The sequence below is a fragment of the Octopus sinensis genome, unplaced genomic scaffold (genome assembly GCF_006345805.1).
Source record: "Octopus sinensis unplaced genomic scaffold, ASM634580v1 Contig18641_ERROPOS154426, whole genome shotgun sequence".
In the NCBI taxonomy this organism is placed as follows: Eukaryota; Metazoa; Mollusca; class Cephalopoda; order Octopoda; family Octopodidae; genus Octopus; species Octopus sinensis.
Window position 1 is genome coordinate 77,501 of NW_021835955.1, and position 18,850 is coordinate 96,350.

The window sequence follows — 18,850 nt, forward strand, 5'->3', positions numbered from 1 at the left end:
TCCCAAAATATTTTGGGCCTTGTGCCTAGAGTAGAAAAGGAATATTTTGGAAGCTCATTTGCTTTATTAGCCAAGTTACAACAAAAGCAGTCTAGCATTCATGCCCATGTTTGGTGACAGGTGCCAAAAGCTGGCCCTTGCATAATCTGTGCTTAGGCACATTAAAATTATGAAAAACAGATTATTACTTCTTCCAATCAATGGCTCACATCCTGTGCTTGCAATACTTCATCAGCCAAGTAGAGGTAGAAGCTTCAGTGGACGAGTTCTTTGCCTTAAAAGAACAAGCATTGGTATCAGTGTGGGATCAAAGAACTGGCAAAAAGGTGGCTTTATTCAATGCAACATGGTGGCCTCTACTTTGAATGCTTGGGATGTTTGTTGTTGTAACTTCATGAATAAAGCAACTAAGCTACAAAAATTTTGCAAAATTTTTGACATAACACAATATATTTATATTGAAATCAAATTTGATGGCTGGCATCCGAGCTAGTGGTGCACTAAGAGTACCATACGAGTTTGACAGATGCCAGAGCATCAAACTGGCTCCCATGCTAGTGACATGTAAAAAGCACCATTTGAGTGTGATCATTACCTGCGTCGCCTTACTGGCACTTGTGCAGGAGACACGTGAAAAAACATTTGAGCAAGGTCATTGCCAGTGCTGCTGGACTGGCTCCTGTGCAGGTGGCACATAAAAAGCACCATTTGAGAGTGGCCGTTGCCAGTACCACCTGACTGGCCCTCGTGCCGGTGGCACGTAAAAGCACCCACTACACTCTTGGAGTGGTTAGTGTTAGGAAGGACATCCAGCTGTAGAAACTCAACCAGATCAGATTGGAGCCTGGTGCAGCCATCTGGTTCACCAGACCTCAGTCAAGTCGTCCAACCCATGCTAGTATGGAAAGCGAACGTTAAACTATGATGATGAGGAGGAGGAGGATCTCCTATGTGACCATGGAAAAACAGATGTAAAAATGATTAAACAAAGAAGCATATGTACTACCAAGCATGTTAATTTTTTTTTGTATTTTTAGCATTTCATCATGGAAAGAATGGCACACATGAGTCACTTAATTTTCAGAACTTTCTGAAATTGATAAGGAAGAAGGAAGTTATCATCAACCAGAAGGCTTGCAACAGATTTGCCTCTGTTCAAAGTACCCAAAACCAAGTGAGTGTTTTCAACAAAACCATAGATCCGGTCACTTTTGCTGGATGACCTCCCTCAAATGCTTTAAAATGTTACAATAGAACTCTCAATTGATGGTCTGGTCCTAGAGGAGAATTCCTGATGCACAATACGACATACCACATTTCTGGGGTTGGCAGGTCTTCCAGATCACTCATTATCTTCCAGGGACATTCTTCCACTTTTAAAGCACTCATGCCACTCAAAACATTGCATGCAACCCATTGCTTCATCGTCATAAGCTTCCTCAATGTCTCTGTAGCAGACTTCTAAAGTTTAACACAAAATTTCACATTGGCTCTTTGTTCCTGTTTATGACAATATTGCAAACTAACACACACATGTGATCACAAACTTATGAAGTAAACACTGCAATGTCACTCGGCACACTGCTTCATGAAGGTTACTGCTAGCTCTCACTGAGCACACAACCATGTGTTGCCACCTGTTGGCACACTACAGAACCAGTCCAGGCACTTTTTGATATTACCTTGTATTTACTATTCTCAATCATCTGCCATATATAAAGATTACCTTCTCTGTCAACCTGTCTGAGATCCTACTATACTTCTTATGAATCCTTCTGCTGACAATTATAATGCAATCTTAGATTTCATTTGCCAGGAACTAATTTATCCCTTGATTTGCGTAACATGCCAAAATCATGTAATATTCCTTTAAAAGTTGTTGTCAGACTATGGAAAAATAGAGAATTCAACAAGACCAGTCAAAATGTTCTAAAAACATGTAAGAAATTAATATTCTTTCATCTTTTGTCTTTTGATTGTTTCAATCATTAGATTGTGGCCATGCTGGGGCACTGCCTTGAGGAATTTTAGATAAACTGGTCGATCCCTGTACTTGGATGTAAGTACACCAACACCAGTAGTTAAGTGGTGGTAGTGTGACAAACACAGACACAAAAATATACACACATAGATGTATACATACACATATATATATAAAGAGAAGGAGGAATAAGAAAGAAATTAGCAGAAAACTAAAAGTGGAGAAATATAGTGTGATAGGTGAATAGAAATATTCTATCTAGGTCCTTTCCTTATGATAAAAGTAAATCTTTTTGTTCGCTCTGTAATAATGAACTGTATTTCATCCTGTTCTCATTTAAAAAATGCATTTATCATTGCAAACATTGGCAAAAACATACCTTTAGTTCTTATCAGTAATTTCTACCAGTGTATAAAATTTGACCTTTAACTGTCTTCTTACATTTCACTTACACTAGGTATATCTATTTACATGCTTTTAATCTGTATTCATATTCACCTATTGCACTATATCTCTCCACTTTCAGTTTTCTGCTAATTTCTTTTTTCCTCCTACTTCTCTTTCTATAAATTGCCTTTCATGTTATATCTATTAACAGTTTTTTTTTTAAATATTACTTACCAGCCAGCATTCCCTTCATATGCAGCAATTACATTTGGTTTAAATCTCTTATTGATACGTTTTGTTTCTCTTTTTTTCCCTAATGGGAAGATTGCATTGTTTTACATCATTTTACTCCTGGAATAATATCAATGTTTTCTTCAAAACATATGTCGGCAGTATAAAGATTTGAATAACACCTGCGTTTAACTCCAATTATTTATTATCTATGTTATTTCAAAACATTTCCCTAAACCCTGGAATTTCTACCTTTATAAGTGAGCTGTTACATCCTTGGTACTAATGCCAATTTTTGCTACCCTGGTAACTATTTATTTTTTCCATGTTATTTGTAAACATAAAAAATATGCATACATTTATCAAAAATACACACACACACACACACATATAGTAACAAACTGAGGAAAAGAGATCCCTCAAAGGGGTGTGTTAAACATCCATTTCACAGGTATGTCAGTTGATTACCATATAGATATGGGTATAATGCAATTACAAAGATAAATTCAATAGTGAGATACTATTGACAATCCAGTAATTTATTTATATTATAATATTACATGATATACTATGAATATAATATAACATTATATTATATAGCATAATTATTTAAAATACCATAAAAGGCCAATGAATTGTTTCAACTTATACATTTTCTGATGTATATATACAATAACAGTTTCCTTATATATAAGTCACTTCAGGGTAATGGTTTAATGACAGATAAAATTCTATGTGAAATGACGGCTGGATTGTAAAAATTAATTCCAAAGTCTATGTATTATGAGTGTGAGCATTAACTATACAATAATACATCAATTACAATTAAAAAAACAACAAAAACACTCTAACGGATGATACAACCAAGTAAGTGCAATCCACAACCATCAAAATTCATTTCATTACATCTCAAACACATACCAGTCAAAACCCGTTCATGTCTAAAAGAGTCCCTCGTCCCTACAACATACAACAATAAGATAGGTGTGTGTGTGTGTATATATATATGTATATAATTAAGTATTAAAGTCTTCCCCTATGTATAACGGCAACAAAAAATATATAAATAATTACATTTTCAATACAACAACTCTTCTATTTATTTAGATTAACTGATATGAAAAACAAATATTGTTTAAATTAACTAATAATAATTTTCTATATTTATTGTTTTCTTGGATGGATAATACCATAGTAGATATGACTAGGAACCTAATAAAAATTTTCCTTGCTTAGTTAATTTATCATAGGGAGAATTCCATAATAAACATTAATATAAACTTAAGGCTGTAAAGGCAATAACCAAAGTACCCCGTAGATATATATTTTTAGGCTATAGTAATAGAAATCAAATTTACTAAATTTTTTAGGGGTAACCAGACTTGAAGTTATATTTATAGTATATCATGTAATATTATAATACAAATAAATTATTAGATTGTCAATAGTATCTCTCTATTTAATTTATTTATATATATATATGTGTGTGTGTGTGTAGCCATATTAAATCTCTGAGTGAAAGGTAAACAGTAACAGTATGGAATCATAAAATATATTTGCCAACTAAATGTGGTGGTCCCACAGAGGACGACGTTACTGTTGTTTTTAACCCCAGGAAGACATGTCATTAGCCAGTCTTCCTGGGGCTAAAAACATCTGTAACATCGTCCTCTATGGGACCACCACATTTAGTTGGCAAATATATTTTACGATATATATATATGTTACAGTTGTTTTGTATGTATATATATATATATATATATATATATATACACGGAATATATATATATATGCACACACACACACACAGACACAGATATATAGACAATCAGCTTCTCTCAGTTTCTGTCTGCCAAATCCTCCCACAAGGCTTTGGTCTGCTTGAGACTATAGTATAAGACTCGTGTCCAAGGTTCCATGCAGTGGGACTGAACCCAGAACCATGTCGTTGAGAAGCAAATTTATTATCACACAGCCACACCTGCACCTATATGTCATGAAATTTTACAAATTCTCTAATTTATCAATGCAACAGCAGTGTTTCATGAACATGTGCATGCTTCTATGGTTTTGTGGATGCCATGTGAATTTGAGAACACTAGGAGTAACTAGAAGTCATTACTTCTTCATAATAGTAATTTCAATAATCAGTAAATGACATTTGAGTTTCAAATCATTAGACTTCTTTGACTTATCAAGCATATCGAGCAATTCACATAACATTCATTTGATTTAAAACTTAAAGTAATCACTCGAACATGTGATTTGATAAATATTCTGTTTCTCTTCATTTAACTTTGATTGGCGTAATTAATATATATCAGACTACAGCAAAATGTTGTTAATGCTTCAGGACAAATGCCTTCCAGAAATTCAAAATTTCAGTTGCTTTTGAATAACAACTGTTCTAGAGCTAATAGTTCTTGATAAAATTCCCACTGAACTTTTATTTAAAAAAAAATATTTAATTTCAGTATATTTAATTTTATTATATATTTGGTTTTAATTTTGTATTAATAATCCCTTTAAATCAGTGAGTAACGGTAGAATATCTATTAAAATAGTTGTTATTAAACTAACAATAGTTCTCTTCAGCCAACCTACGACTGAAATTACCTGTCTAAGAGAAATGTTGTAATCATATTTTAACTGTATTTCATATCCACAACAACTTCTTTAAACCAATTATCGCTACTGGTTCATCATTGATAAGTTAAATATATTTTGATTTGGATTTTAATGTTATATAAATCTTCTAGAGTTTTCTCTACTTAATAACCACTTGTCGATGCTATGAGGTTATATATTTTCAATATTATTAATTATTAAAGCGTGATTAAGACTGGAGCCTGGTGCAGCCATCTGGTTTGCCAGTCCTCAGTCAAATCGTCCAACCCATGCAGGCATGGAAAGTGGACGTTAAACGATGATGATGATGATGATGTATGGCAGAATTTGTAGAACTCAAAATACTTTGCAGTATGTCTTCAATCTCTTACCTGTTTCAGTCATTAGGCTGCGGCCATGCTGGGGCACAGCCTTGAAATAATTTTTTAGTCAAACCAATCAACCCCAATACTTTTTTTTTCTTTAAAGCCTGGTGCTTATCCTATCAGTCTCTTTTGCTGAACTGCTATGTTATTGGGATGTGAACACACCAACACCAGCTATCAAGCAGTGACGAGGGACAAACACAGACACAAAGACACTCACACACACATATACATGCAGATATATATATATATATATATATATATATATATATATATATATATATATATATATATATATATATATATATATATATATTATGGTCAGACTGAGGCTATAGTACAAGACACTTATCCAAGGTGCCACACAATAGGAGTGAACCTGGCACCATGTGGTTGGGAAGGAAGCTTTTTACCATAAACACATGTATGCACCTATGTTTATCTACATAAATATAGAAAATTGTTTCTGAATATGTATTTTCTATGAAGGAATAGACAGCCAACTCTTCACTTTTTAGGTTTAAGCCCTGCCTATACAGATGTTACTTTCCCTTCTTCCAAGATAGATGCAATAACATCCAGTAATACACTGGACTTTGATTCAATTGAATACCCTCTTCTATAATTTTAATTAATATAACATAACAAAAATTGCCAAATCCTATCACAGCCAACTTTGTCTTTCACTCTCCCTAGCATCAATAAAATGAGTACAAGAGATATTCTGAGGTTAATTTCATCAACTGTCTCCTCATATTGACATGGACTTGGACTTATGATTAAAACAAAATGTTCTAATTGCTGAGAATATTTTGAATCTGCTAAGATAATGCTTATTTTTTCTCACTAGTGTGACAGGAACCAGCTTCTTTTGTTTATTAAAATGTTTTTATTGACAGAGGCTTTCGATTCAAATACTCCATCATCCTGTGGATAGTCTGTTTTTTTTTCTTGTTGATCTGGGTTGGACAGATCTTATGCCATCTTGCTCTCTGCTTTAGATCATTATGGTACTTTGTCAGCCGTTTGTCTTGCTAATGAATATTTTATTGAAAAGATGTTATATAGAGTCATTTAACCATGATTTGAACAACAGAACAACATGCTAGAAATAGCAGCTACAGCTATATCAAATCACACCCAGCATGGGATAAAATAAATTCTAAAAATACAGACAACATGGTAATTGTTAGAGTGGCTTTTAATCATATTGGAGCTGACCTAGGGTTAAACAACAACAATAAAATACACACACACATGTATGCACACACACACGCATACAGGCATGCACACATAAACATTGACATACACAAACATATACGTACACATATACACACATACTCACTCTTTGTTATACAGTCAGTGTTTGTTGTATGATCTCCAGATATATAAGGACATAATATATTTGGACGGTGGCGCGTAAAAAGCACCATCCGAACGTGGCCGATGCCAGTGGTGTCTTGACTGGCTTCCATGCCAGTGGCACGTAAAAAGCACAAACCGATCGTGGCCATTGCCAGCCTCCCCTGGCATCTGTGCTGGTGGCACCCACCACATTCACGAAGTGGTTGGCGTTAGGAAGGGCATCAAGCTGTAGAAACACTGCCAGATCAGACTGGAGCGTGGTGCAGTCTCCTGGCTTCGCAGACCCTGGTCAAACCGTCTAACCCATGCTAGCATGGAAAACGGACGTTAAACGATGATGATGATGATGATATCTGAGTGTCATAGTTCATATTGAGGTTGACTTAGCTTAAGTACCAATAAGCCAGAGTCATCAGTGGTGATCAGAGAATAGAATAGACACCATCCATGCATCCCCACTGCCACCACCACCACTGCTGCCACTGATCACAAGTATACAAACATCTTATTATGAATGATATGAAACAATTTAATGGCTATATTTAATGAAGGCATAATCACAATGTATATATAAATGCATTCAGTTTTTTCTGCATACATACATACATATATACACACATACATATACACTTACATATATACATGCATATATATTATTGGATGTACTTCCATATGTTATTGGCAATTTTACAATTTGATCAGCAAAGACATGTGTTGAAAAGCAGTTGTAATGACACTTAGCATATTAGAACATTCGCCAGCAATTATCAACCAATGATGCAAAAAAAACAATATTCTCGCAACAAAGTAAAAAGAAAACAAAAAAAACAACAACAACAAAAAACACACAATACAAAATGAATATATATACATATATATATATCTTGGAATGATATCAAAATTATCGATATGTTTATGGGTTCTGACAATACCCACAATAAAGACATTTTGAACATTCGCTTCTGATGTAAACTTTGTAATATTTTCTAATTTATTTATCAAACTGATTGCCAATATGTCTTGGGGAATATTCTTCTTTCTCTATTATGAGAAGAAGTTCCAATGAAGCAGAAACACAGCGTTTAATTATATAATTTTTAGAGTGTTTTTGGACCATTTTGAAAAGAAAGAATGTAAGTAAGCATGTTTTCAACTAAATATTCTGTAGTAGTATTGGTAGTAGAGGTAGTGGTAGTAGTAGTAGTAGTAGTAGTAGTAGTAATAGTAGTAGTAGTAGTAGCAGCAGCAGTAGTAGTGGTGGTGGTGGTGGTGGTGGTGGTGGTGGTTGCTGTTGTTGGCAGTGGTGATATCAATGTTGTTGCAATTGATAACAGTGTTTTTGTTGTTGTTGTTGTTGTTATTTAGCTTCAGGTTAACTATGATTGAACAAACTCATAATCAAGTCATTCCAATTGTTGTTGTTTAACAGCAAATAGCCTCTGATCAAGCAAACCTATGATTAAAAGAAACAGACAAGCCATGAACGTCCCTTTTGTATTCCATCTTTGGTGATACTGTAATCACAAAGTACATCACCTAACGTGTATTTTTTTTTGTTATAGACACAAGCATGGCTGTGTGATAATGTTCTTCAACCACATGATTTTGGGGTCAGTTCTACTACATGGCACCTTAAGCAAGTGTGTTTGTAACTTCAGGATGACCGAAGCCTTGTGAGGGGATTTACCACATGGTTCCAGGTTCAGTCCCACCTTGATCAAATGTCTTCAAATATAGCTTCAGACTAACCAAAGCCTTGTGAGTGGATTAATAGACGGAGGCTGAAAGAAGCCTGTCATATGTATATGAGTGTGTTTGTGTGTGTGTGCATGTGTATGTGTGTGTATATGTGTGTGTGTGCGTATATGTGTGTGGTGTGTGTTGTGCGTGTTTGCATCTCTGTAACTTAACAGTTCAGCAAAAGAGACTGGTAGAATAAATACCCGGCCTAAAAATAAAGTACCGGGGTCAATTCATTCAACTAAAAATTCTTCAAGGTGATGCTCCAGTATGGCCACAGTGTAGTGACAAAAAAACAAGTAAAAGATAAAAGGCATGTACATATTTATATATATATTCTTTTATTCTTCTATTTGTTTCAGTCATTTAACTGTGGCCATGCTGGAGTACCATATTCAGTTGAACAAATCAGCCCCAGAACATATTCTTTGTAAGCCTAGTACTTATTCTATCGGTCTCTTTTGCTGAACCACTAAGTTATGGGTACATAAATGCACCAACATCGGTTGTCAAGCGATGGTGGAGGGACAAAGACAGACACACAGACACAGACACACACACACACACATATATACGACAGGCTTCTTTCAGTTTCCGTTTACCAAATCCACTCACAAGGCTTTGGTTGGCATGAGGCTATAGTAGAGGACACTTGCCCAAGGTGCCATGCAGTGGGACTTAACCTGGAACCATGTGGCTGGTAAGTAAGCTTCTTACCACACAGCCACTTCTGAGCCAGGATGTATAATAAAGTATGTCATTCTATCCATTTTTTATTATTCATCTATATATATATATATATATGAGTGTGCGTATCTTGGTGTTTTTTATCTTGATCTTACTTACTAGTTGTGAAATAATTGTCACTATCATACAAGTTATGTCACCCGCTTCCAATATTCAGCAAGAACACATATGGACATGGTGAAATATTACCTTGCTTGGAAACAGGTATGGATTGGCAACAGGAAAACTATCCAACTGTAGAAAATTTGCCTTAATAAAACTGCATCCAACCCATGCAAGTGTGGAAAAACAGACGTTAAAATGATAAGGATTTTGACGACAACGATGATTGTAAGGTGGATGTTGATTGAAAGAGATTGTTCTGCTATTTCTTGCTAGTCAAGCAATCATACAGAGCAGTGGTTCTTCTTTGTTTTTTTTTACCTATGGACTCTTTGATTCCTATTTTATTCATGTGGACCTTATAGCCATTTGATGATAAAAGAAATCTTTATTGTATTTTTATAATTAAATATTATTAGTGTTATGTCACACGTTCGGATGACTGCTACTCAACTCTCGACTTCTGTCAACATCTAGGCTTCTCCCACTATATCTACGTATTGGGCTAGCCTACTTCATCGTCTAGATGTAGCAGATTAGATGTTAGATGATACAGTTCAATGTACCTATATAAAATGGAATGATCCTGACTGCAATGCCTTTGATCTTGCAATTGTTTAATCAAGGTCTGACTTGGAACTAAAAAACAATAAATAACAAATGTTTTTACCAAAGCACAGACAGAATTATATCCATGCGGTGAGCTGGCAGAAACGTTAGCATGCCGGGCGAAATGCTTAACGGTATTTCGTCTGCCGTTACGTTGTGAGTTCAAATTCCGCCGAGGTCGACTTTGCCTTTCATCCTTTCGGGGTCGATAAATTAAGTACCAGTTACGCACTGGGGTCGATGTAATCGACTTAATACCTATGTCTGTCCTTGTTTGTCCCCTCTGTGTTTAGCCCCTTGTGGGTAATAAAGAAAAAGGTATTTCGTCTGCCGCTGCATTCTGAATTCAAATTCTGCCAAGGTCTACTTTGCCTTTCATCCTTTCAGGGTCGATTAAATAAGTACCAGTTATGCTCTGGGGTTGGTATAATCGACTTAATCCGTTTGTCTGTCCTTGTTTGTCCCCTCTGTGTTTAGCCCCTTATGCGTAGTAAAGAAATAGGTATATCATCTGTCTTTACATTCCGAGTTCAGATTCCACCGAGGTTGACTTTGCTTTTCATCCTTTTGGGGTCGATAAATTAAGTACCAGTTATGCACTGGGATTGATGTAATCGACTTAATCCCTTTGTCTGTTCTTGTTTGTCTCCTCTGTGTGTAGCCCCTTGTGGGTAATAAAGAACTAAGAATTATATCCATGCAGCATGCAAATCTCCACACATCATTAAAGAATTTATGTCTTATTTGTTTGTAGGAGATGGAATGCAGCCAAAAACAAAAATTGGGGGACATCCGCAATAGCAAACGTTGTGAAGCTGGCTGTGGAGATGAAATGTGTGGTTTTTTGTTATAAAACAATGAAGTGTAATTTGAGTGAGATTTGGTCACTATTTCTAGCAAATTGAGTGATCATATAGAGGCTCCTTCATTGGCTCATTGATATTTATTTTACAAGTAGTAAATATGGTAGTTCCAAGGTTCCTCTCTCATCTCATGGCAAACACAGGTTATATATGAAAGAAGCTATGAGCTCTTTGTTGGCGGAACAGCATTGTCATCATTTGTCACCAAGTAATAGTCAGTCTAACTGCAAGAAGGTGATGACATTTTGATCTTATGGCCTTTATCCTTCTTCTCATCTTATTCATCATTGTGAATTAGCTTTCATGTGGTGCTTTCATATTATGTTATCTAACACTATCAATGTCAAACCTAACAGGATTTGAGTTTAGAACTCAGAAACATTGAGTAACATATGATAAATATTTATTCCACCCCCTCAGTTTCTGTACTGTATTTACCAAATCTCTGTATCTGAGATACCAAATTAACTGAATCACTTCATTTCTCATATATATTTCCAATCCACACAACTTATACAGATGAGCTAGGACTTATGCTATACAAAATATAATGCATGAGAAGTAAAAAATTCTGGTTAACTGTGAAACAAATTTTGTCAAAATATTTATTCTACTAATATTTTTGTCAAAAGGGTACACATGTGAATGTATTTAAAATCTTGAACAAAATGTTACCTCTAGGAATGTTGATAATATATTTTATTCTTTTCTACTCTAGGCACAAGGCCCGAAACTTTTGGGGAGAGGGCCAGTCGATTAGATCAACACCAGCACGCAACTGGTACTTAATTTATTGACCCCAAAAGGATGAAAAGCAAAGTGGACCTCTGTGGAATTTGAACTCAGAACATAAAGACAGACGAAATACTGGTAAAATTTTCACCCAGTGTGTTAACGTTTCTGCCAGCTTGCCACCTTATATATTTTATTGCAAAATATAAATATTTGTCAGATACTTTAGAGGCTGGACACAATTAAAACTTCCATTTGACAAGAATTTGGTGTGTTATTTGGATACAAAACTAATTGCTATGTTATATAGAGGATCAATAAGTTTTTTTTCTCCTCTCCATGGTCCCATCATAATCCAAAACATGTAAATAAATCTTGCTGCCAATAGCCTCAAGTGAATTAACAGAAAGGTGGCAATATCACATTGTAGTAAATGTGATATTGTCTAAGAGACAAACATCCAATTGAGTAACAAAGTGATAGGGAGATTTAAATGCCCAAGGGTAGCCTACTGGGAACAGCGTCAATGGAAAGCCTAATGAAACCCTTCTACCAGGTACATTCAGCTTATGATTAATGTCAGTATATGAAGAAACCCCATGTTATTTATACCTACTGGTGTTAATATATGTAATACCCCAATGCCCTTATAATGGCCTTCATGTGTTCAAGTTTGCATATATGTGCATTTGTATGGAGGCAGCAGCTGTGCAAATACTCTTTTCTCTTTTTCTCTTTTTACTTGTTTCAGTCATTTGACTGTGGCCATGCTGGAGCACCACCTTTAATCGAGTAACTCGACCCCAGGACTTATTCTTTTGTAAGCCCAGTACTTATTCTATCGGTCTCTTTTGCCGAACCGCTAAGTAACGGGGACATAAACACACCAGCATCGGTTGTCAAGCAATGCTAGGGGGACAAACACAGACACACAAACACACACACACACATACATATATATATATATACATATATACGACAGGCTTCTTTCAGTTTCCGTCTACCAAATCCACTCACAAGGCATTGGTCGGCCCGGGGCTATAGCAGAAGACACTTGCCCAAGATGCCACGCAGTAGGACTGAACCCGGAACCATGTGGTTGGTTAGCAAGCTACTTACCACACAACCACTCCTGCGCCTATCGAATGTCTATCGAATTTATTGTACCTGTAATTAAAAAGGTCTGGCTTTGTCACAAAGTGACTCATTCTGGTTCTACTTGAGTATTACCTTAAAGGTATGTGCTTATGCAAAATACTCAACCAATTAGAGGCTAATTCAATGAGCAGATAATTCAGCTGACCAAACAGCTCATTGTTGAAGCCAGCGGAGATCTATTTTACCTATATGTGTGTGTATATGTGTGCGTATTTGTGCATGTGTGTATGTGTGTGTTTGTACACGCTTGTGTGTGTGTGTGTGTGTGTGCAAGTATATATGTGCATACATTTCTATAGGTAACATTTTGCTCAAGTATACATGTACATACATATATACATATGTATACATACATATCATGCCTAATTCATACATACATATATATGTATGGTATATACATACTTACATGCACACACAGCACACACATATATATTGTTGTTATTACAGAATCATTAGCACACCGGACAAAACGCTTAGCAGCATTTCAACTGTCTTCACACTCTGAGTTCAAGTGCAGCTGGTGTCGACTTTGCCTTTCATCCTTTAGAGGTTGATAAAACAAGTATCAGTTGAGTACTGGGGTCGATGTAATCAACTTATCCCCTCCCCCAATATTTCAGGCCTTCTGCCTATAGTAGAAAGGATTATTATTATTACTGAGTGAGAGAGCAGTGCATGCCATCAAAGTGACACTGGAGTAAAATATACGAAGCCCAGTATACCCATCATGACTACCCGTCTGATAAGGGGACACTAGGCACATGCATCACAACCATATGTGCGCGACATGGTGATCTCATATCAAGATAAACAGCACATGACCTTGCAGGTGGGGCCCAGTTAGAATTTTCTTCTGGTTGAGTAACCCAATCCGCTCAAACAGTCCCTGAATAAGGGTTGTTTAAGGATGTTGAATGAAACACCCATGTTTCCAGAGGTTAATTATTCAAACCCCAAAGAATCCCTCTCAACATGTCGCTATGATGCTCCCCCGCAATAATTATTACTATTACTATTATTATTATTATTAATACATGTTTGGCTTTTGCTTTCAATTTGTACAAATTGACTCCAAGTCTTGTCCAGAGAAGTTCAAGTTGGTATTATGACTAGGGTGTCACATTTATGGTTTTGCAGAGAGTACTGTTCTAGAGAATGTCTGTCAAAACATAAGAAAATTAAAAGTTTGTTTTAAAAGTAATTTGATAAGATGATAGTGTAATGCTAATATGACAGTAAAAGGTATTTGCTATTATATATAGTTACAAGTACTTTTACAATGTTTACAGATTGAAATGTTATGGGGATTACATAAAAAATATTTTTTGTAAGATATGAGCAGTTTCCATCAGCACTATTTTTAAAAATTTCTTTTATTTTTGGCTTTCCTGGTATCTGAGACAGGCAGCAATCAGCCCCTTTTGCTATCATTCCACTAAGCACTGCATTTTGTCCGGCATGCTCACAATTCTGCCAGCCCACCTTGAACTTACATATTAATCATAAAGTTAATGTAATCTTTGAATTATCACATTTGTGTAAACTGCATTAATTATTTTTGTTTTTTTTAAATCATTTATAAGACTGAAGAATCTTAAGAATCTTAACTCAGAACCAGTACTGGTACTTTGGTCTTCATCTCATTAGTGAAAGAGATGAATGACAATATTGATGCTATCAGGATTTGAGTTTAGAACTCATAAGCATTAAGATAGGTTTGTAAATATCTAGTCCAGAGCTCTTCAGCTCCTGAATTACATTAACCATACATTTACCTAATTTATTTCATTTCTCATATATTCTGAGTTACATGCAGTGAAGTATTATTTTTCTAATATCTTTCTCAGTGCTTTATTAAGGATGGCATCATGATACGTGATATCATCTAACTTTAACAGCAGAGATAAAGCAACAAATTATTGCTTACCATTATTTATACGATTCAGTTCTGCATCAAAATGATTTAAACTGGGAAGCTATTAGATCTTGATTAAATATTAAATATTTTGCATGACATAACAACTCAATACAAATAGATATAATACACCATACTGACAGGAATAATGTCTGTCAGGAAACCACTTATAGTACATGAATTAAACGAGAAAAAAAAAACCCATATAGTTTCTTATAATATTATCAAGATAAAGATTTAAACTTAGATCTGTTTCTGTTGCATAATTTGAATTTTTTTCTGCTTGTCTAACATCACTGCAAACCATTGTGAAGTTTATATACTATTTCTATATATTTCAGACTGGCTGATTTGAACATGTTTCAGAAGTGGCATGAATGATAAGCTGCAACAGTGGCAAAATATATATTGGTTGCTTCCAGGTCAATTTCGTTTTGCCTACCTCTGAAGTATATTGTGTTTTTTTAACAGAATACATCTATAAAGGGACGTTTTATTGGATGAAAATCTGCAGCTCTGGCTTTCAATGACACATGTTAAGTATGTTATATAGATGATGATATTATCAAGTATTTCTTACATAACTTACTAAGATTGTATAAGCATAACATGTTCATCACTTTCTCATATCTCTAATAAATTTTATTGAGCTATAAATGCAGTGATAGCTAAAATCTATCAACATATGCCATGTATGTTTTTTCCAATTTTCTACCTTGAATAATTAAAAATAATTTATATCAATTTGTCTGTATGCTGTGCTTCAAAGGCAGCGAGCTGGCAGAAATGTTAGTATGCCGGATGAAATGCTTAAGTGAATTTTGTCTGTCTTTATGTTCTGAGTTCAAATTCCGCTGAGGTCGACTTTGCCTTTCATCCTTTTGAGATCAATAAATTAAGTACCAGTTGCATACTGGAGTTGATGTAATCAACTGGCTCCCTCCCCCAAAATTTCAGTCCTTGTGCTTAGAGTAGAAAAGAACATGCTGTGCTTGAGAAGAAGACCCATTAAAGCAGGTGAAATCATAGTCATGGAAGAGACTAGTGTCACAAAGCTGACACTCATGCCAGTGGCACATAAAAGCACCCATTACACTCTCGGAGTGATTGGCATTAGGAAGGGCATCCAGCAATAGAAACCATGCCAAATCAGACTGGAGTCTGGTGCAGCCCCTCAGCTTACCAGCCCTGGTCAAACCGTCCAACCCATGCCAGCATGGACAACAGCTGCTAAATGATGATGATGATAATGGTGATGGTGGTGGTGGTGGTGGTGGTGGTGGCGGCGGTGCTGGTGGTGGTGGTGATGATGATGATGATGAATAGTGGGAGGATTGGTAGGGATTTGTTTGCTTTTTCTAACAGGTTTATTTACAACACAGAAATAAAATGGCAGAGTTGTTACAGCACCAGACAAAATATTTTGCTGTATTTTGTTCTGATTCTCAGCATTCCAAGTTCAGATTTCTTGTTTTAGAATATTTTCTCCTCTCATTCCTGCCAATGTTGGAGGCTCTGTTATGGGTCATTAGCATTACCTTCCCTCTAACTTAGATATAAAAAAGGGCTCCCTCATCTATTATTTTTCTCTGGCTCACAGAATTTGTACCTCAATTAGACAATTTTGTTAAAAATATGCAATAAAACAATGAGATCCCTGTGCATATTGTTACCCCTTTTTACTATAATCAGTGCCCACGTATTGTTTTTCTTCCTTTCATTTATTTGAAATGTTATCAGAGTAAATCTTTCTTAATCATTCTACTTATGACTACCAAAGAAAAACTTAAGTAATCGGTAGATTTAAGGCAGACTGATGAGTTTTAAGACAAATGTAACTAGCTCCATGGAAAGATATATGTGTGTGTGAACATGTGTGTGGATGTGTGTATGTGTGAGAGAGAGAGAGAAAGACCGACAGACAGACAGACAAGACAGACAGACAGTCAGGCTGGGAGACAGATAGAATGACAGAACGACTGTGACTTTTAGTGAAGACATAGTTGGATTGACGCAGAGAAAAACAGATTGCTGGTGAAGGATAGACGATTCCTTGACCACAACGACTGGGCCACATTAATAACTGGTCTAGAAACTGTTTTTATGGCCACAGTTGCAATTCTCTAAGCCCCTACCCCACCAACTTCTTTCTCTCACTTCCCTCAATACCCCGGTTGTCATCCAGATTTCCTTTTTTACTTTACTCTTCTTTCTCCTTTCTCACTCCCTTTCTGAGGTCCTTTGTTCCGGACGGCGGAGGGGGGTGGTTTAGAATTAATTAGCTTTATATGATTCTGTGTGTGTGCGTGTGTGTGTGTGTGTGTGTGTGTGCACATGTTTGTGTGTTTAACTGCAGGTTGGGATGAAGATGTATGAGTACAGAATTGAATGCTGAATGCTAGAGTTTTGTACGGGTATGATATGTATTTCTGCATATGTGTATATGTCTGTATGCATACATGTATGTATATATTTATGTGTGTACATGGGTACATGTGTGTGTGTGTTTGTGTCTATCTACATATATGCACATGCATGTATTTATGTGTACATATATGTACATATGCGAAGGCAATATAATGTATGTTGATGCCGAGATTCAAGATTCTAATTGAAAGCCAAAATAGATTGGCATTCTCTAATTTCCTGACTTGTGTAAAATATCTTCAAATCTAACCACATCAAAAGATAACATTTATAAAAATATCACACACAGCAAAGGGATCAATTAGGTAGGAAAGCTGGATGTTACCATGCATACGTGACGACCGACCGACGGAGTGTTTTTTTTTATCACTGAATAAAATTGTCTCTCAGTCTGACTGGCTGTCAATCTGCCTGTCAGTCTGTCTGCTTGTCTGTCTGAGTGTCTCTCTCTCTCTCTCTCTCTCTCTCTATGTTCCTTTTTCTGTCCCTCTTTCTGTCCCTTGTCTGTCTAGCCACCTATCACAATGTCTAGTCCTCCGTTTTCATCACTGTCTATTTGTCTATCTGTTCAACTTTTTATCTGTCTGTTTATCTGGCTGGCTATATCTATGTCTATTTTTCTGTCACTCTGTCTATCTGTCTATCGATCTATTTGTCTACCTACCTACCTACATACATACATACATACATATATACATACATACCAACATACATACATACCTACATACATACCTATCTGTCTGTCTGTCTGTCTATCTATCTATCTATCTATCTATCTATTTATCTATCTATCTATTCTATTCTATTCTATTCTACTTATCTATCTATTACCTATCTATCTGTCTGGCTGGTACCTTGTCTGTCTATCAATCTATCTTTCTATCTCTATGTCTATATCAAAACTATCGTGTTGGCTGCCAAATGTTTGCAGGGAAACGCACCTTTTGCATATCTATTCTTAAAAGAGCTGTAAAAGACTTTCAAGATCCTCATCATCATCACAATTGACATTGCCATTCAATATGCAGTTTTCCATGCTTGCATGCATCAGACAGAATTCGTGGATGCAGAACTCTGTGACTGAATACCAATCCTGTCACCAACACTACTCTTATCTCCAAGCAAAGAAACATTTTCCAACAGCCTTATATGTTTTCATGGAAGATTGGAAATGTATGGCACCACTTGTATTACAGGAATACTTGTTTATAACTACTGTGTAATGTCAAGATGAAGAAGCACAAACACACAAAGAAATACATCTACAAATGTGTGTGTGTGTGTGTGTGTATGTGTGTGTGTGTGTGTGTGTGTGTGTGTGTGTGTGATGAGTTTCTTCCAGTTTCTTAGTTCTTTACTGCCCACCAGGGACCACACACAGAGGGGACAAACAAGGACAGACAAACGGATTAAGTCGATTATATCGACCCCAGTGCGTAACTGGTACTTATTTAATCAACCTTGAAAGGATGAACGGCAAAATCCACCTAGGCAGAATTTGAACTCAAAACATAACGGCAGACGAAATACTGCTAAGCATTTTGCCTGGTGTGTTAACATTTCTGCTAGTCTCTGTCTACCAAATCCACTCACAAGACTT